We start from the raw sequence: 20,875 nt of genomic DNA, 5'->3' as shown, positions 1-20,875 counted from the left end.
TTTATCTATTTATTTTGGTTTTTTGAGACAGGGTTTCTCTGTGTAGCTTTGCGCCTTTCCTGGAACTCACTTGGTAGCCCAGGCTAGCCTCAAACTCACAGAGATCCGCCTGGCTCTGCCTCCCGAGTGCTGGGATTAAAGGCGTGCGCCACCACCGCCTGGCTATTTATTTTTATTTTATGTGCACTGGTGTTTTGCCATGGGTGTTGGGTCCCCTGGAACTGGAGTTACAGACAGTTGTGAGCTGCCATGTGGGTGCTGGGAATTGAACTCAGGTCCTCTGGAAGAGCAGTCAGTGCTCTTAACCATTGAGCCATCTCTCCAGTCCCGGTGGTGCCATTTTTAAGTCCTAGGCACAGCCTATCAAATCCCTTTCCATACATAGAAGCACAGTACAAAAGAACTTACTGTAACAATAGTCATCAAATGTCGTTGACACCACGCTAGTGGCCAGAGGTAGCAGGCCACCCAGCTCCACCTGCTGCCTTTTGGTAGACGTAAGTGGAGGGAGACAGAGCAATTAACAGAATCTCTACTAATAAATGTCCTGTGTGAGTATAATTACATGCTTCTCAGTTTTGTTTCACAAGGTATGGGACCCGTCTCCACACCTCTACTGAACTGGGAAATTCTCATCTCAGCTCATTAGACCCTCCCCTGATAAGAAGGCCTGGATACTGAGCTTGAGCACTGCTCGAGGTCCTGCTTCACAGCACTCCCAGGGGTGCAGAAGCACAGCCCTCACCCACCATCCTGGGTCAGCAAGTGAGGAGCGGAGAGGGCCACGGACAGACACACAGAGAGCCACAGACCTGCAGCCACTGCTGCTGCCCCCAGGCACCAGGCTGCTACTCTCAGGACCTGCTGAGGCATGCGTGACTCAGCAACAAGGGAAAGATTGGTGCCCGCTGGCGTGCCGGGACCAACAGCCAAGGAGGCAAAGGGCAGAGCCACAGTGGCAGAGCGAACACCCACACGCCAAGTTCCTGCAGCAGGGTGAGTGTCCTGCACGCGTGTCCCCTGCCCTGCCGCCATGAGAACAGAAACAGGGGGACCACCATTCTCTTCAGTTGCCTGTGGAGAGAGCAGGAAAGAGCAGGCCAGAGGAGGAAGGTCCTGGGACCCCCTGGAAACCATGGCCGGTTTAGACATCTCCTACAGACTCAGTCCTGAGCTGCTGCTGCTGGGCCTTCTCAATGTGGCAGCCATTGCCAAGATCACTGCTTCCTAAGGGTGCCATGCTGGGAAGCCAAGCGAGGGTTCATACAGCGTGCAGTACATATACACGGTGCCCCAGTGTGTATGTGCACACCACTTTCATACACATGATGATTACACATGCATTGAGGTTAGAGTCAGGAGGGAGGTAGTGTCGGGGCACACTACCCATGATCCAGCTTCAAGTCTGGGTTCATGTCAACATGGCCCCGAGGAGAGATCAGGGATGAACACCCTACACAGTCAAGCAGTCACCTGGCACCCACCCTCACTGCAGAGTTTAATAAACAGGGCTTGGCACACACAACGCTATTGAGGTATATTTCACTGTGATATGTAGCTATCCAAAACCTTAGCGTGCTGGCTTTCAGAACTAGAAAATGAATGAAAACCACAGCAGCACTCGTGACAGTGCGATCCTTTACATACCAGTGTGATGAACAGAAGCCGGGGTGGGCTGTGCAGAAAGCGTGGAGGCTCTTCTTGCAGTGTGCTTGTGAAGACCCAAACAGGAGTGTCCGTCACACTAACAGGGAGAGTGGGGACAGCTTCTGTGCCCACCCACTGATCATGCCACTGATCAACACAGCCCTCATGGTCCCACATGATACCCAGCTCAGTGAGGGAGTGAGCAGTGGGGAGAGGGCTGCAGAGGGGGTGCACAGCTGTGGTGGCATGCTCGGTGTGGGCACACAAGCACACGAGAGCATCCTGACACAGATAGAGATGAAGGCGGCCCAGCAGGGACCGCCAGGGGAAAGACGGGGTGATGCCACCGTGAGGCAAAGGGAGACAGCAGGACCCCGTGACTCCTGAAGGGAACGTAAGGGACAAGGCACAGCGGCAAAGGGGGTGACATCTCAGGAGCTGCCACGGAGAAGCCAGTCACTGAACTGTGACTTCCAACTCACCACAGAGTGGACATGGTGAGCGCTGCCCTGGAGTAAGATGGGCTTGGGACTGCAGGGGAAGGCGAGCCCCACCAAACACGGGGTGTCCAGTCAGCAAGGCTCATGGAGCAGGAGGAAGAGGGAAAAGGGCCCAGAAGCCGGGTAGAAACCAAAGGGACGACAGGCACAGGCTTATGGCCCCTGAGGAATGGATAGGCACAGCCTCCAAAGAGTGGTCCTCAGTCGGGGCCAAACACAGCACGTTAGGCACCCAAGAGTTTTCTTTCACTTAAATTCTACTTCCCAAGTCTGATATGTGTAGCATGAATCTTAAAAGTTCTTATTAATAAAATCAAACCTGAGGCCAGTTATTGGGGTGAACACTGGAAGATCAGAGAGACAGAACAAGCCACAGCTAACCTCCCCAGCCAACTTCTCAGCTGATCTTGTGTCCTCAGACTGGAAGTCTCTGTGTCCTCATATCTGAATGGCTCTCAGCTGAACTGTGCTGCTCAAAACCTAAAAGCTTAACCAGCCAAATGCCTCTAGTTCCTGGTCCTCACGCATTATATACCTTTCTGCTTTCTGCCATCACTCCCTGAGATTAAAGGCTCACTTTCTGGGATTAAAGGCGTGAGTCACCATGCTTGGCTGTATCCTTGAACACATGGATTTCTGCCTAGCTCTGCCTCCCAAGGTGCTGGGATTAAAGGCGTGTGCTACCACTGCCTATCCTCTATGTTTAATATTGTGGCTGTTCTGTCTCTGACCCCTGATAAGTTTATTAGGGTGCACAATATTTCGGGGAACACAATACCACCTCAGATATGCTAAGAGGAAAATGTCTTTCTTTTTTAGCCTGTGTGTGTGTGTGTGTGTAGGTCAGAGAACACCCTCAGATGTTCTTCAAGAGCAATTCGTGTGTGTGTGTGTGTGTGTGTGTGTGTGTGTGTGTGTGTGTGTGTGTGTGTGTGTGTGTGTGTGTGTGTGTGTACGCATGCATGCCTGTTATGTCTGTGCACCCACCACATGCACAGAAGAACCCACAAAGGTCAAAAGAGGGCTCAGATCCCCTGGAACTGGAGTTACCGATGGTTAAGCTGCCATGTGGGTGCTGGTCTTCTGCAATGCTCTTAACGACTGAGCAACCCTCTAGCCCCACCCTCTTTTTTGAAAAGGGTCCCCCTATCCCAGAGCTTGTTAAGTAGGTAGTCCAGCTGGTCAGTGATCCCGGGGATCCACCTGTCTCCTCAGTGCTGAAATTACAAGCATGTGCCACTTATGCCTGGCTTCTTTACATGGGTTCTAGAATCATCAGCTGAGCCATCTACCAGCTCCCCCACCCTACATACTCATCTTTTTAGAACTGTATTTGAATCACTATTTGTCACATTAAAGAGCCATGTTCACAGTCAGACATTGGCGCATGCATTTAATCCTGACACTCGGGAGGCAGAGGCAGGTGGATTTCTAAGTTCAATGCCAGCCTGGTCTATAGAGTGAGTTCCAGGACAGCCAGAGCTGCACAGGGAAACCCTGTCTCAAAAAAAAAAAAAAGTACTGTTGGCAAGATTGGACAGTTGACTCGGTGGTTGAGAGCACCTAGGCTCAGTACCGAGCACCCACATCAGGTGGCTCATAATCACCTGTAACTCCAGCTACAGGGGATCCAACACCTTCTTCTGGCCTCCTTGGACATACACACAAGTGGCATACAACACACACACACACACACACACACACACACACACACACACACACACACTCAAAATCTTTTTCTTAATGCCAACAGCCAAGTGGCACACACCTGTAACCCCAGCTCTTAGATACCTTAGGCAGGAGAAATCTCATCAAGGTCAGCTTGGGCTAAGCCTTATCTAAACTAAACTAAGAAACAATAGTATTTAACTATCACTGGTGTGTGCTGATTGTGGCTTGTGTGACGTTCTTCTTCAGCTGCCAAGAACGCAGTTGAGAAAACCAGCTGAAATGGTAAGCTTGCTTGCTGAGTCTGTGGCAGACACCGAGTTGATGAACGCCAAGGTTTAAGACAAATCAGAGGCACTCTGTAGCCACGTCCCCTGCGGGTTGGGAGCCTTGATAACGACAAGCTGAAGAGAGAAGGCTTCCCTCCTAACCAAACTCCCTGGAATATGTGTGTTCTGTGTCGTCCACAGGTAGTTTGACACCACGGTGGGACTCCCCCAGACTCATTGGGCATACCTACATGTGCTCTTCCTTCAGGGGCTCGTCGCTGCTCAATTCCTCTGGGCTTACATAGATTCACCCACCACCACTGGTAGTTTCCTCACTCTCTGGGCTCCTCCTTGGAAATTCCATGTCCACTTCCCCTTTGTACGTCCACACAGCTGGGGCTCAGTTCCACCCCTGGCTCTAATCAGGAGCATGGGGGAGATTATCACACACAAATCGTGCAGGGGTCGGCAGGCACACTCGCTCAAAATGTGTACACAGCAGCCTGGAGAGACAGATCAATGGAAAAGCACTTGCCTTTCAAGAGCGAGGGCCTGAGTTCAGCCCTCCAGGGCTCACATAAGAAAGTGGGTGAAGGGTGCATGTCTATTATCCTAGAGATGGCGGGGTAAGAGGTGAAGACAGGCAGAACCCTCAAGGGCCAGCTAGCACTTGTGACCTGAGAGTCATGAGTCTGGGGCTACCCTCCAACTACACAGTGAGTTTTGGGACAGCCAGGACTACATAAAGAGACCCTGACTAAAAGGAAAGGAAAAAATAAATAAATAAGGAAAGGAAGAAATCTTACAGTGCCTGGGCAGTAAGGAAAATCCTCCATCCCAAAACATACACGACAAAGCCGAGCAGAGATAAAGAGAGCAGAGCCCAGTGGCTTCTGTGGGGGGAAGGCCACATCAACAGAACACTCAGAAAACATGGGAAGTTACGCTTGGGGGCTCAGTCAGTAAAGAGCTTGTCATGGAAGCACCTGAATTTGGCCCCCAGAACCCACATAAAAAAATTAAGTGTGGTGGTATGCACTTGAAATCCCAGCACCATAAAGGTGGAGTCAGAAGGATCCTGTCTTAGGGGCTTGGTGTGCTCCAGGTTCAGTGAGAGACCTTGCCTCAAAAACCAGGTGGATGGCTCCCGAGGAATAACACTCAGGACTGATAGATACATTCTCTCTCTCTCTCATACACACACACACACAGAGAGAGAGAGAGAGAGAGAGAGAGAGAGAGAGAGAGAGAGAGAGAGAGAGAGAGAGAGCTAAGCTTCGCCTTCAGCCTAGAAAGAGGACACGTGGAAAAACCTAAGTGCAGGAGGGGAAAAAGGATGCATGCAGAATGAGTAACTGAAAAACAGACATGATGGCAATGGCCAGAGAACCGATCAGTCTCCTTGGTAAGACAAGTGTGCCCCTGGGAGAGAAGAACTGGATGAAGAGGGGACCACCCGCCAGATGAAGCATAGGACTGTTTTGTTTTGTTTTGTTTTTTGTTTGTTTGTTTGTTTTTCGAGATAGGGTTTCTCTATGTAGTTCTGTCTGTCCTGGAACTCTCTCTGTACACCAGGCTAGTAGCCTCGAACTCAGAGATCTGCCGGTCTCTGCCTGGGAATAAAGGTGTGTCACCACGCCTGGCTGAAGCATGGGATTATAAAGTCAGGAGCTAGAATGACTCTGTACTAAGAATCTGATGACCTGAGAGAAAAAGAAGGAGGTGGCACTGCCAGCCACTGCCACAGAGATGGCTGCACTCCCGCATCCTCTCCTCCTCTCCAGAGCACAGAGTCTGGTGCCCTTCTCCCCACATGCAGAGCCTGGCACTTCTCACAGGGAGAGGATGAAGGGTCACTCAGTCTGGGCTCTTGCTAAGCCCGGAATCTAATAATCCCAAGATAACATCATAGCGACTGCTGTCTTCCAAGCACTGGCTCAATCTTCCCTGTGCCCACCTCTCTCTGCCTTCCTCCCCATCTTCTTCAGTCCCCTGCCCGCTTCATGTGCTGGCCTAAATGAGCAAGGTACCCCGTTGGCAGGAAAGGCCCTGACTCCCGTTGGCAGCCACACAGGAATCTGGAGCCGGTTTCTTCCTAAAGAGGCTTTCACAGAAGACTGAACACCCGGCATCACACTGCTCACAGCGAGGAGAAATGAGTCTGAGTAACCCCAAGTGACACCCCAACCTCTGGCCCACAGGAAAGGTGAGATGGCGTGGAGTCCAATGTGTGCAGAGGTACCTGGTCCTGTAGGAAGAGATGATGAAAGGACAGGAAAATAATGACTCATTCAACAGGGTAAGGGGATGTGGACAGAATGGTGCTCGCTACAAATATGGAGCTAGGTCTTTAAAATGTATCTTCCAAAAAAAAAAAAAATCCAAGGGCTGGGAGGATAGCTCAGCTGGTAAAGTGTTTGCCTTGCAAATGTAAGGGCCTGAACTTGATCCCCAGGGCCCACGTGAGAAGCCAGCCTTAAGGACTGTAGCTGGAACCCCAGTACTCGGAGGCAAAGGACAGGGGGAAGCCTGAGGCTTGATGGACAGTCAGCCTAGCAAATGAGTGAGCTCCAAATTCAGTAAAAGACTGTCTTAAAAACTAAGGGGGAGAGCAAAAGAGGAAGACAGCTGACATCAACCTCTGGCTTCCACATGCATGCATACCTGTGTGCACACACATGAAAATTACATACACAATTTAAATCCAGGGTGGGTGGTGGTGGCACACGCCTTTAGTCCCAGCACTTGGGAGTTGGAGCCAGGTGGATCTCTGTGAGTTTGAGGCCAGCTTGGCCTACAGAGCAAGGTCCAGAAGAGGCACTAAAACTACACGGAGAAACCCTGTCTCAAAAAACCAAAAAAAGAAAGAAAGAAAGAAAAGAAAAAAAGAAAAAAATTCAATCCAGGTCCAGACTAAGAGCCTCCTTCAGAAACCTGTTCCTTCAACATCACACAAACTCTCTTAGTTACTTTTCAATTGCTGTGATAAAACACCATGACAACTTAGACAGAAAGGTTTGTTTGGGGCTTCCAGTTTGAGAGGAGGCAGCAGGCAGGCAGGCAGGGCATTGGAGCAGTAGCTGAGAGCTCACATCCCGATTCACAAACAGGAAGCAGAGAGCGCACTGGGGATGTCACAAAGCTTTTAAAACCTAAAGCCCACTCCTGGTGACAAACCTTCTCCAACAAGGCCACACCTCCTAATCCTTCCCAAACAGCCACCAACTGGGGACCAAGTTTTCAAGTGCTGGAGACTTACAGAGAATGTCTCCTTCAAACCACCACTTTCTATGCAGAGAAAGAGGCCGCCACCTGCTTCAGCCTGTAATTAGTACAACCCAGATTCTGAAGTCCAGGGAAGGGGAGGAAGTCAGACTCGCTTCCAAACAGACACAGGGAGGGGCAAATTTTAACAAATCTACAGGAGACTGCTCAATACTTCATAAATATCACCCCCTCCTGGCCAACTCTAGAAGCTGGATGGGCCCAGTAAAGCAAGAAATCCAGCACAAAGTTTACTTGGAGAACAAGGAGAAGGGGGTCCTGTGGCCAGTTCAACACGTGTAGAGAAGGTTTCTGCCAAATCAGTAAGACAGTCTCAGAAACAGAGGGAAAGGGGGTGGGGGGAATTGAGATAGGGTCATGCTATGTACCCCAGGCTAGCCTAAAACTCACCAACCTACTCCTGACTCAAACTCCCAATGCTGGGATTACAGGCATGCACCACCAGGCCCGCTTGACAAAAAACCCTCTTCTTTGCATGAAGTGGGCCTTCTCTTTCTCATGGTGCTTTGGGAAGCAGACATCAGAGTCCAAATAGCCACCAAGTGGCCGCTTCAGTGAACTTACCATTTATTCCCGTGTAGGAATTTTGAAAACATGTTCTTCCCTCCCCTCCCATGCAAACCCTCATCCTGACTGTCCCAGGAGCTGTACCTGGAGGCTCCTCCTCAACACACAGCCATCTGTTCTTCAGCCAACAGTGGCCCCCATGGACAGGCCCAAAGAATCACCATGTGACTACCCACGCCCCACCCCAGAACCTCCTTGGTTGAAGGTGTCCAGCCTAGGGATGTGAATTCTAAGAAGGTGGTTTCTGATCCACCTGACTTCAGTCACTGCATTTGACATGTCATGGTTCCGTGCTCCCCGTATCTGGAGAGGGCTTCCATGGCTTGATGTACCTGGCCCAACCCAGCCTCACACCAGCGTTTTCCAAGCACAGGCAGCCCCAGGGATTTGAATGTGTGAAGCAAGCACGCTACCACTGAGTTGTACCTTAACCAACCTGTCACCGTGTCACCTGGCTACAGACAGTGAACAGGCTCTTTCCCCTCAGCAGTGCAGTGTCCCACCTCTGCACACAGCTGTCCCAGTAACAAGCTGGTTCCCCTCTGCCTATCCTGGCTGTGTGCACACTGGTCAGCTCCGGCACTCTGACACACCCGTGACTTCATGGATACCCTCAGCCATACATCACTCTCCTAAGGAAAGTGTGAAAGGGCATCCTAAGCTCTAGTGTGAGCCTTTTCCCTCAAAGGATGGCCTGCCCCACACAAATACTCTCTCTCCAAACTCAGGCCTGGGCATCACCTGCTCCTGAGGAATAACGGCAAGCCGCCTGCTTTCTGGCCCTCGTGGTCAAGCATCTCTCCATGGTTCTCTCTTAGCTTCCATGCCCAGGGAGCCCAGAGAGGTCCTTCAATGTAGCCAGCTGCCACTTTAGCAGAACGTACTAACCCCGTCAGGAGAGCACGGTTAGACAGGTCTACTTTCTAATTATATGTTTTATGGCCTCTGTCTCCGCACTGCTGACTTCTTTAACTCTCCGGTAACTCCTTACTTAATTAAGTACAACATGTAAACTGGGGACACAGCTTAAGCAAGCAACTCACAAACCGAACACACGGTGCAGCTGGGCTGAGGTCATGGTCCACCTGAGGCTCCTTGAGCACCCTGCCTGCAAGGCCACAATCCTGCTGGGCTCTGAGTGAAATCAAGCAGCACACACATCCGTCTCTTGCTCCCTTTTCCACATTTTGTGTGTGTGTGTGTGTGTGTGTGTGTGTGTGTGCATGTATTACATATGTACCACAGCACGTACATGGAGATCAGAGGACAACTTGTGGGCATCAGTTCTGTCCTTCCACAGGTGGGTCCTGAGGGTCGAACTCAGGTCCTCAGGCTTGGCAGCAGGCCTCTTTACCTGCTGAGCCCTCTCGCTGGCCCCTCGCTCCTCTTCTTCACAGCTATTGCCTTGACTTGTCCACCCTGTGAACACGGCTCTCCCTGTAATCCATTCTCGGGCTGCCTGGAACTGCGGGCAGCATGGTATCTTAGACAGTGTCTTCCCTGCAGGCCCCGAAACACCAGTGAGCACCAGTCTGTCCCTCTCCTCTCTGTCACACCCTGGTGCCCCCAGAGCCATCATCACTTAACACAAAGCCTTACGCTGCTGGTTACTGCAACAGTGAAACCACACAGGGGGACAGACACTGGATCAGGTCACAGGGCTCCCGGCTTGGCCCCATGTCCTTGGGCAGAGTGTCGTGGTGAGGGACACACATGAGGGAAAGCAGTTCCTCACCTCCTGAAAGACAGGAAGCAGAGACAGAGGGGCACAAGAGGAGCCAGGGAAGACACAGCTCCAAAGACATACCTCCAGGGACCTATCTCCTCTAACCAGGTACCACTCCCTACCTGTTATCACCTCCCAACAAATGGATCCATCGAAGGGCTGATCAGTTACATCAGCCCTTAATTCAATCAAGCTGACCGTCAGAATTACCTGTTACCACTATGGTACTGTGACAGCGATCTGACCACTGAGAGGGTCTCTCTGTAACTAACGAGGAGGTACAGCATACAGTGTGGATACACTGAGGTGGAGCAGAATGGTGTGATTTCAGAACAGTACACAACTTCAAACTGATAAATTTTTTATTTATGGGAGTTTCCATTTAATATCTTGGACCACAGCAACTCACTATAGATGGCTAAAGCCACAAAAGCATGCCACATGGTGTGTGTGTGTGTGTGTGTGTGTGTGTGTGTGTGTATCACAAGCTACTCTTCCATTTTCACTGGAAACAGGAATTGAGAGAGTACTAGACAGCTGACCTTAATAAACAGGTTTTGAACACATTAGCTTGTGTCTACTAAAGGGAACAGAGTAGGTGCACACCTGGGCTGAAATAGCCTCCCCAGTTTCTGCAAGTCCCAAGGGGGCTGTGCCAGGCACAGTGGCTACACACTAGCACTCCCTCTGCCCCACGGCACAGCCAACACCCACCCCAGGTGGTTTAGCCACCCCGGGAGGGTCCCCAGCCCTCCGTTTGCACTTCTTAACGCCATTTCCATTTCTCCGCACTTTTCACTACCACCTCCTCTGTTCTGAGGAGCAGCGAATAGGAACACTGAAAATTAAGCAGCAACGTTTGAATCCACAGCACAGAGGGATTAGGATTACTTCCTGAACTCAGGCACCAGACAAGGATGGCCATCCCTGTCCACTGGACACCATCCCACGGCCCCGAGCCAGGCAGGAAGGCGGGGAGAGGACTATTAACTGCACAAGGAAGGAACAAAGCCATTGTCATCCCTGATGTCGTGTTTGTGTGTGTGTGTGTGTGTGTGTGTGTGTGTGTGTGTGTGCGTGCGCGTGGAACATTACAATTCAACAAACAAACCATGAGGGACAGCTAGGCCACTAGCCATGACAGCGATGCCCAATAGTCAACTGTGTCTCAGTCTAGTACCAGCAAGGGGTGAGTAATGTAAAGAGTGCGTTTTTAAGACACTGTTTTCCAGAACAACAAAGATCATAAGGGCACCTGGGAATAATGGAACATGGCATGGACCATCACAGCATTCACCGAAGGCTACTCTGCAGAGACTCCGGACAGAAGAGTGGAAGGCGGACTTTTAAACCTCTACAAGAACATGTAGGGTGCGCTGTGCCTCGGCCTATACACTGCAGCTCTCAAAAGGCAGTGCCTAGAAAAGAAAATGATATTCTACTAAATTGAAAAGAATCTGCTCCTGAGCTGGGCCTGGTGGCACACACCTTTAATCCCAGCACTTGGGAAACTGAGGCAGGCAGATCTCTGTGAGTTCTGGGCCTACCTGGTCTACAGAGTGAGTTCCAGGACAGCCAGAGCTACTACACAGGGAAACCCTGTCTCAAAAAAAACCAAAAGTAGCTGGGCAGCGGTGGTGATGGACACATATGAAGGAGGCAGAGCCAGACAGATCTCTGTGAGTTCAAGGCCAGCCTGGTCTACAGAGGGAGATTCAGGACAGGCACCAAAACTACACAGAGAAATTCTGTCTCTAAATAAATAAATAAATAAATAAATAAATAAATAAATAAATAAATAAAAACAATCTGCTCCTTAGAATGAAATGAAGAAAAAAGATAACACAAGCAGGAAAGGGATCGGTGAGCCAGGACAATGACAGGCATCCTGAGGACCCAAGAAAGTCCACTACAGAAAACCAGGCAGGAGCAATCTGTAAGCAAAGTCACACCAGCAGACCGCAAAGCAGGAGCAGAAAAGCAAAGAGGAGAGAGCAGGAGCAGCCAAGGAACCACCCAGGAGCGTGTGTGTGTGTGTGTGTGTGTGTGTGTGTGTGTGTGTAGGTAGCACAGGGGTGGGGGGGTGGGGGGGTGGAGGGGGGACGAGCACGGGAGGTGGGGAGCACGGAGTAAACACACAGGGGGAGAAACAGAGGAAGCCCACGGGGGAGGGAGGCAGCACACAGGGGGCAGGGTGGGAAACATATGGGGGAGCACACTGGGAACACACAGAGTGAACACACATGGGCAAACGGGGGGAACACACAGGGGGAGACACATGGGCAAACACAGGGGAACACACAAGACAGACACATGGCAAACACGGGAACACACAAGGGGAGACACATGGGCAAACACAGAGGAACACACAAGACAGACACATGGCAGACACACAGACACACAAGACAGACACATGGCAGACACACAGACACACAAGACAGACACATGGCAAACACAGGGGAACACACAAGACAGACACATGGCAAACACAGGGGAACACACAAGACAGACACATGGCAGACACACAGACACACAAGACAGACACATGGCAGACACACAGACACACAAGACAGACACATGGCAAACACAGGGGAACACACAAGACAGACACATGGCAAACACAGGGGAACACACAAGGGGAGACACATGGGCAAACACGGGAACACACAAGACAGATGCATGGCAAACACAGGGGAGCACACAAGACAGACACATGGCAAACACAGGGGAGCACACAAGACAGATGCATGGCAAACACAGGGGAGCACACAAGACAGACACATGGCAAACACAGGGGAGCACACAAGACAGACACATGGCAAACACAGGGGAACACACAAGACAGACACATGGGCAAACACGGGAACACACAAGACAGACACATGGGCAAACACGGGAACACACAAGACAGACACATGGGCAAACACGGGAACACACAAGACAGATGCATGGCAGACACAGGGGAGCACACAAGACAGACATATGGCAAACACAGGGGAGCACACAAGACAGACACATGGCAAACACACAGACACACAGGAGAAGACATGGGGGAACCCAGGGGTTACACAGGGGCCTCTGGGCACAGCCTCCACAGCACTAGCACAGCATTCCACACCATTCTGTCTGCAAAGGTCACCAGGGAGCACCACGTGCCCAAGAACATGTAGTCAGTCTCCAGCTCACTGACCCCTCTGAGGTATTTACGCTGGGTGTTGAGGGCCACACACATATGCACAGGACACGTGGTAGAGCTGGCTTAGGAGAGGGGACCTAGCTGAGGGCCCTTGTGCAAACAAGCGGTCCTGTCAGAAACATCTTTTGGGACCTCCTATCTTTACCTAGACCACAGGCGGCGGGTCACTGATTCTCACCTGGCACTCATGTTCTGCTCTCTTCCTCTATCCTCACAGGGAACCCTGTCCTGCTCTCAGAGGGGGGGACACTCCTTTGGCTTGTGTCTGTGTGGATTCTAGAAGGATCACTCAGCCCATTTCACTGATTCAGCTACTTTGTCTCAAGAAATGAAGAAGGGAAGTCAGAGGCTCCCTGGCGGGTGCCGAGTATGGACAACAGCAGTGCTGATATGGCACAGCCCACGCTAAAATAGAAACTTGCCCAGCGTCCAGATTTCAGGCTTTTTCTTGGAAGAACAAAGACTAGTAACTTGGGTCCCATGACTGCCCGGCCACGCTTGACTGAGGTCAGCAGCTGGTAGCCAGGTGAGCCAGGCCACATTCCACAGAGCCCCACCCCCTCACGTCCTCCACACAAACCTCGCTTCCCTTCGCTGCCTGAAGCTTGTTGGGATCTGTCCTTAAAAAATCTCCATCCATAACCTTGCTCATCACACTCAAGAGCTGACAGTTCACCATCACATGGACCATGACGCAGCTGGGGGGCTCCAGGAAAACAGGAGTAGACTTCAAATGGTGGCTACAGGGCTACTTCCTAACCAGCGCCTAGAACCCGGGTTGTGGTCCCCCAGCCACTGGTGGAGAGAGCGGCGACCGCCCTCTGCGGGGAGGGTGCCTGTCTGCTCTGACCCCACCTCAGTCCAGAACTGCAGTCTTTCTCTGTATGAGCACTTTCTCCCCTAACGCCAGCTTCCTGCCGGTTACTGACAGACCACACAGAGCTACAGGGCCGCTTGCCTCATCATCTTGTGCGTGCTCCCAAAACCCCACAGGGCTGCTCCCCAAACCCCAAGGCTGCCTACATGGCTGCATCACACACTCACAGTGGGGATGGCTTCTGCTGGGCCCCGATTTGTTTTCTTTTTTTCTTTCATTTTTTCCCTTTTCTGAGTATCTAAAGTTACCAGCATTCAGGAGGCAAAAGCAAGCAGATATCTCTGTGATTTCAAAGCCAGCCTGGTCTACACAGTAAATTCCAAGACAGCCAGGGCTGTGTTAAGACACCCTGTCTTTAAAAAAATAAAATAAAATAAAAAAGTTACTAAACTTAAGGCTGGAGCGATAGCTCAGCACTGGCTGCTCTTCCAGAGAACCTGGGTTCAATTCCCAGGAACCACATGGCAGCTCCCCACAACTGTCCTTCCTCCAGTTCCAGTGGATCCTATGCCCTCTTCTGACCTCTTTGGGCACCAGGCATTCATATGGCGCACAGACATGTATGCCAGCAAACACTCGAAATGCATTGGTACTACACTTTGGTGCTGGGATATGGCTTGTTGGCAGAATACTTGCCTAGCATGCACACACAAGACAATGGGACATGCGACCCTCCTGCTCCAGCATGTCCCCACCCCCACCCCCACCCCCACCCCCAGAAATGCCCAAACTGGAAAAAAAACAAGCTGTTAAGCTTTAAACTTCCTCTCTGCCACTCAGGCTTCTCTGTCATCTGCGGTGACAGGTGAGGCTACATGGCCAGGGAGCTTACAGGGCGGTAGGAACCCACTGCACTCAGCAGGTAGCTAGGAGGGGCACACGGACCTGTGGGGCATGGGCCCTCTGTGCATCCTCTGCATGGGGCTGGCTGAGCCTTCCTCGGGGCTGAGATTCTTCCTTCTCAGGCCTGTCTCCTTCCAGCCTCCGTCCACAGATCTGCCTGAGGGCTCAGCCCAACGCTGCCACCCACAGCATTTTTCCCAGGAGACCTCTTGTACTTTGAACTTCACCGTGGCACCTGTTTCCCGTGTAACTCCAGCTGACGTGGTCTTCACCTCATGGCCTGACTTCCGCCTTATGCTGGCAAAAATCTCAGCTGCCTTATCACGTTTTGTGAGGTACCTGGACTGCTTCTTTTCTGGGTCTCTCTAATAAAAAGCACACTGGTTCACTCAATCAATCACTCCAATTACACTGGGACAGTGATCTAAATCAGGAATCGATCAATAGCTGGGTCATTAACACACATGCTGTGTGTTAAGCGTCACACACGCCTTTCACACCAAGGCAGAAGAAAAACCCAGTGAGCAACTTTCTTCCCAGCTCAACGGCACTCCTAGCATACAGCTGTGGTTTGAATCTCACGTGGGGATTTTGAGCCCTCTACAGCAAGAACAGCCTCTACAAGGGGCTTAACACAAACGTGCATGTAAAGCTAGTCATTTAATTTTGTTTTAGAAATGTGAATTTTCACATATCGGATGTTCTGAGCATCGCGTGGTCTGGCGGACAGAACACCTGTAGATTCAATGGTACCCGAGTTTGAAATCTAGACCTGCCAAGCCAAGCTGCCTGCCCACGGCTGCCCACGTCATTCTCTTCATCCATGTTATAGAGAGACACTCCTCTCTTTGGTGCTGCTTTGAGAATTAAGCTAGAAGTATGTAAAACAGGCATGTGGCTGCATTCTCTCCTGCAAAGAGAGAAGTAAAGTTTAACATAAAGTGGAGGCGGGGGCTGCTTGGTGGACGTCACGCAGCACGAGGAGCCCGGAGCAGCTCAGTGCAGCAGCTCAGACCCGTAATCCTGGCTCTGGGAGGGAAACAGGTGCTTGGTGGCCGGCCAGGCAGCCTAGCCAAATCAGTGAGTCTCAGGTACAGGGAGAGACCTTGTCTGGAAAAATAAGGGAGCTGAGGCTAGAGAGGAGCTGGGCAGTTAGAGTGCTTAACTGCTCTTGCAGAGGACCCAAGTTCAGTTCCCAGCAGCCCCGGGTGACTCACAACCACCTGTAACTCCAGCTCCAGGGGAGAGGTCTGACAACCTCTTCTGGCTTCCCTGGGTACCTGAACATGTCACACACACACACACACACACACACACACACACACACACACACACACAGGAAGGAGGGAAAGAGAGGGAGGGGAAGAGAAGGGGAGGGGGAAAATAAAAATAAATCTTAAAAAATAAGGTGGGGGCTGGAGAGGTGGTTGAGTGGTTAAGAACAAACACTAGCTGCTTGTCTAGAGGTCCCTGGTTCGATTCCCAGCACCCACATGGTGGTTCACAGCCATCTAGAACTCAGTCTCAGGGGATCCAGCACCCTCTTCTGGCCTCCTCCAACATCAGGACAAGGATGCAGTGCCATTACGTAGATGCAGGCAAAACACTCATCCACATAAAATAAAAATAAATAAATCTTTCTAAAATAAACAATAAAGTAGAGAGCAATCGAGGAAGATAACCCATGCTGACCTCTGAACTCCACCCACATGCATGGCCACACACAGGTACACATACACACTAAATAAATAAAGTTGTTTTGAAGTTGGGGAAAATGTGATATCAGCATATACTTATTGAATGTTCCTGTCAGCAAATTACCAGAGGAAGAGCACCCCTGGCCAGCTAGCAGTGAGAGGGAGATGGAGAGCCAAAGCCAGGGATCCGGGTTGGGGAGAGGCTGTGCCCTGCCACAGCTTTCCCCCACTGCTCTAGCCACTACCACTGTCATTTATTATGGCTCTCACCCCACCTTCCCAAAAGGAGCAGAGACACTTCTCATTAATGATGCATGGCTCCCGGGTCACAGCGGGACAGGCCTTGGGGCCGCTGACACCTCCCTCGTTCCCATTTAAAAGAACCTAGCCTCAGCTTTTAGTCCTAAGTGACACGAAGCACTCCCGGCCAGGAGGGAGGCTTCTGCCTGTCGTATCCTGAAAGACTGCCCTCCACTCACTCCGACATCTAGAACATACGCTGCCTATGTCCCTGCCATCCACATGTGAGAGCGAAGTGGCGTTGGGCACAGAACTCACCTACTCCAGTCACAGACACAGCAAGAACCATGGGCCCAGTCAGCCGGCCTCCACGACCCTTACAACTAAGCACAGATGTGCCCAGGCGACAAGCACGCACTCCTGGACTTTGCCTGACAAACAAAATCAGAACATGTCGGACTCCAAACAAAGTGGCAAGACTGTTCAAAGAGGAACCACTATTGCATTTGCCTGAAACAAAGCCTCGTGAGGTTAAAAAGCTCAAATTAAGCCTGCAGTTACTATGAGATTGTTCTAGGTATGAGGCACTGTTCAGTTGCTCACGTTACAACTTGGAAAAATTTATTTAAGATCCCAATGTTCTTCAGTTGGCTGCAGAAAAATCCCCGTGGAGTCCCAGAGCAAAAGTTTTACGAAACTCACCACCACCCTCCAGCAGCAGAAACTTCTCAATGAGAAGACTAAGCAGCTATGGAGTTCAGGTCAGACAAGCCAGCAAGAAGCTGCTGGCCAAATGTGGCCAGTCAGGCCCAGAGACAAGCTGTTCAAACCTCACCAGCCACAGCATGTGGTGGGGGGAAATCACAGAGGTGTCCACAAGGCCAGAACAGGGAGAAGCATGTGAGAGAAGAAAGACTAGTGTGGGATAAGGGAGAGGAGTGTGGGGGAAGCAGGCATCACTTTGGCAAGAGAGGGAGTCGGGGATGCCAAGGGTCCACTGCTGGATCTGAAAAGTTATGATACTGGGTCACACTGCAGGACCTAAGCGAAGCCACAAGTCAGAGAAGGGACAATCAGGCAGTCAGTACCAGCTCCATCTTGGGAGGGGTAAATGGAACTGGGCCAGTTAACCAGAGTCAACTTGTCAGGAGTGCGATTGGAACCCTGATGCCATCTGACCCCTAAAGCAATGATAAATTTCCATCTCTGTGTTTCCCCAATTATAAGAGGACCTTATTAGGCCCTACCTACCTCCAACTGAGCCAGAGACAAGTTTACAGACTTTTACTACCCTGCCAGGTCTGAGAAGATGGGAGTCCCCTTGCTCTTCATTTAAATTCTGGCTGTGGCGATTTCTGACATAATCCAGGGCAAGTGGCGAGCCCTGCTCCTCAGACCCCAGTGTGGCTCAGAGTCTGCCAGCCCAGGGTGGGATCTACCAGCTCCAGAAGGGAAGCGAACAAGGACTGCTGTGGTGGATGCTCTCTTCTAACTTCCAAAGATCTGTTACTTTCTGCTCAGTTTCCCCAGCCCTCCGTAGCAGATACTGACCTTCCCAGGTGCTGGGCTAAGGTGGGACAGAGACCTCCCTTCAGCTCCAGCACCCCCTCTGGGTTCCTTCCCTAGGAGACACTGTTTAACCCATTTCCCATCCATCCCAGAAGGCAACTTCCAAGACCCAGACCTTCTGCCTTAGCACTGTATAGATTAACCTAGGTGGGGCCACACACAAGGCCTCCCGAAGGTCCATGCTGAGCTAGGTCAGCCACTCAGCTGACATCCACCTGCTGAGCATAGCCACTCCAAGGAGCACACGCCACCAAGACCAAAGAGAGGCTGGGAATGTCATCCCATGTAACTGCTCTTGGAAACAATGTAATCACAGAGCACAGGGTGTGCTACTAGAAATCAGCTTTATAGACTAACTCCCCAAGTGGGAAGGGATCAAGTGCGACCAAGTGCACAGCCCACCGAGACCTCTTTGAAGGGGCACAGTCCGTTTCCCAAATGCCATCACAGCAGAAAGGGCTGCTCCCACTCAGCTCCAACAGACACAAACCCAGCACCCTCAACCAGCACTCTATGTCCAATCCCAGAACCAGAGATCTCGGCTCTGGACGAGTCATTCCAGTTTGTCTCAAATCCAAGTAGCCTCCTAGTTTCCCAGGGAAAAGAGCCCAGCCTCTTAAGTATTCTCTCAGACAGACGAGACTTGCCACACGGCTTTAAAAGTTAGGTCTGGAAGGCCATTTTTAAAACCATTTCCCTTGCCACTAAAGTTCTTTCAAAGTTAAAAAGGAAACATTGCACATAAGTGCTCACAACCCTCCAGTCATAGGTACCTGGGATCAACTGCTCCAGGGCTCCTGGTGGCCCACCGTGGACAGGTGTTTTCCTCCAGAGGCTCTGGTTACTGAATGACCCCAGCGCCTCAGTGAAACGTGGAAATTCACAGTCGGCCTTTGGTCTCAACGCCAAAGTCAAAGCAAGCCCTCGCACCTTCCTGCAGGGCGTCCCACCTGCAGCCCTCCCTCTGTGTTGAGCAAGCAAAAAGTGAAACTAGCCCACAGGGCCCCCTGAAATCAAGCTTGGGGTTCCCTAGTCCGGAGGAGCCAGGAGCACAGCAAGGTCCCCAAGAGAGGGGCCGGAGGCCGCCCAGGCCCTCTCCCCGGGCCCCGCACCCCCATCTCTCCCGATCGTCCCTCCCCAGGCCGCCGCGCACCCCGCACAGCACCGGCGAGCCCGGCAGGCCGCACAGGGGCCGGGCGGACCCGGAGCCTCCAGCGCCGCGCTCCCAGGCCGCGCGCCCCGCGGAGCGCAGCCGGCCACTGCGGCGGTGCCCGGCGACCGCGGGCGGGGGCGACCTCGGGCGGCTCGGCGGGGCGCGGCGCGGCTCACCTGCACTCCACCTGCTGGTCGCGATCCTCGCGTCGGCGCGTGCGGCCGCTGCGCTCGGCCTGGGCCCGGCCCGGCCCTGCGTCGGGCCTCAGCGAGTGCGGCGCCCGCCGCCCCGGGCCCCATCGCCGCCCTCCGCCTCGGCGCCGCCGCCACTTCCTGTGCGCGGCGATCCCACAGTTCCGCCGGCGCGGGACGGCGGGCGCGGGGACGCGGGGACACGCGCGGACGGACGCGCGGGGGAGGAGTCGGGCCCGCGGCGCAGCGGCGGGCGCCGTGGCCAACGGACAGCGGGCGGGGGAGGGGACGTGAGGGGCGCCCCGCGGGACCAGCCTTGACCCTCCCAGGGCACCGGGGTGTTCCTGGGCCCAGCTTGGACCCCGTTTCAGCCCCCTGGAGTCCTTCTGGGGTACGCGGTGGTACTGGGCCCAACGTGGGCCCCCTTACCCCCCAGAAGTTCTTCGGGGTGTTCCTGGGCCAAACCTAGACCCCCGTTGGTTCTCTGGAGTCTTCCTGGGGTGCCCCATCCCTGAGTAACCGGGGTGTTCCTGGGCCCAGCCTGGAATTCAGTCCCCTAGAATCCTCCTGAGCCCCAGCCTAGACCCCCTTCCCAGCTCCCCAGGTCCCCTTGAGCCTCGGGATGTTTTGATGACTCAGGCTAGACCACCTCCCCTCTGGGTTCTCCTGGGGCGCCCGGATATTTCTGGGTCTCCGCCAATTCCTTGGACTCAACTCTCAGCAACCGCCCCCCACCCTGCCCCTGGGTCAGGATCCCGGCCAGGAATCCTGGGGGACTGTCCTCAGTGTCTGTTGCGGATCGCTTTTCACTCCCACGTGCTGTGTCGTTTGACTTATTTATAGTTGGCAACTGGCTGGCAACATTGTATCTACATCCGACTCAGGAGGAAGCCTCTATCAACCTAGCCCAGGGTCTTCCTAGGGGCGGCCTTGTGTACCCCCTTTCCCAAGAAGCCCGTCGATGACCACAGATCCCCTCCAGACGGTAGTGAGTCATCTGAGCTGAGGACCAACAGCCACCTGAACCTCCCTGCCCCCACCGAGCAGGTGGCTGATCCTAAAACAGGCCAGGAAGGACTGCGCAGGCTCAGGTGCTGCATCAGGACAGGGCCATCTGCACACCACTTGAAATCAGTGTGGTCTGGTGCCTGCTCAGGCTCTTGGATCCAAGCCCTACTTTTTGAGTTCACTTGAAAACAACTTAGGTCCTAGGACACGCCACAGGCACCACTGCCTGCATTTAAAAGCCTCTGTTCTGGGGCAAGATCGCCAGTCACAGAGATAGGCAAGATTGTGTCTTCCCATAACGCCAGAACAGATTGAGTAACAAATCCCGCAAGTCTCTTCAATTGCAATATCTGCTGTGACCAAGCCGATTCTTTCACCCCACCCAACCCAATCTTCATAACTCACTGTAATAACTCTTCACACCACACCACCGGATGGA

The 20,875-nt window shown here is 52.4% G+C and overlaps 1 protein-coding gene across 4 annotated transcripts in view; it reads right to left on the bottom strand.

The window, feature by feature from the left end:
• Agpat3 (1-acylglycerol-3-phosphate O-acyltransferase 3) overlaps positions 1 to 19,448 on the bottom strand; it is a 90,112-nt gene extending 70,664 nt beyond the window's left edge. For 2 of the 4 annotated variants that reach the window (XM_037199944.1, XM_037199942.1), the window contains exon 1: positions 18,858 to 18,958. The gene's annotated coding sequence lies outside the window, so the exon portion shown is untranslated. Of the gene's footprint in view, positions 1 to 14,620; positions 14,734 to 18,857; positions 18,959 to 19,413 lie in introns of those variants that run through there. The other 2 variants (XM_028860458.2, XM_037199943.1) reach the window with 2 other exon arrangements.
• Between the last annotated feature and the right edge of the window lie 1,427 nt (positions 19,449 to 20,875).

The sequence above is a fragment of the Peromyscus leucopus genome, chromosome 16_21 (genome assembly GCF_004664715.2).
Source record: "Peromyscus leucopus breed LL Stock chromosome 16_21, UCI_PerLeu_2.1, whole genome shotgun sequence".
In the NCBI taxonomy this organism is placed as follows: Eukaryota; Metazoa; Chordata; class Mammalia; order Rodentia; family Cricetidae; genus Peromyscus; species Peromyscus leucopus.
The sequence above is the reverse complement of the archived record's forward strand: the minus strand, read 5'-3'. Positions and strand labels throughout refer to the sequence as shown.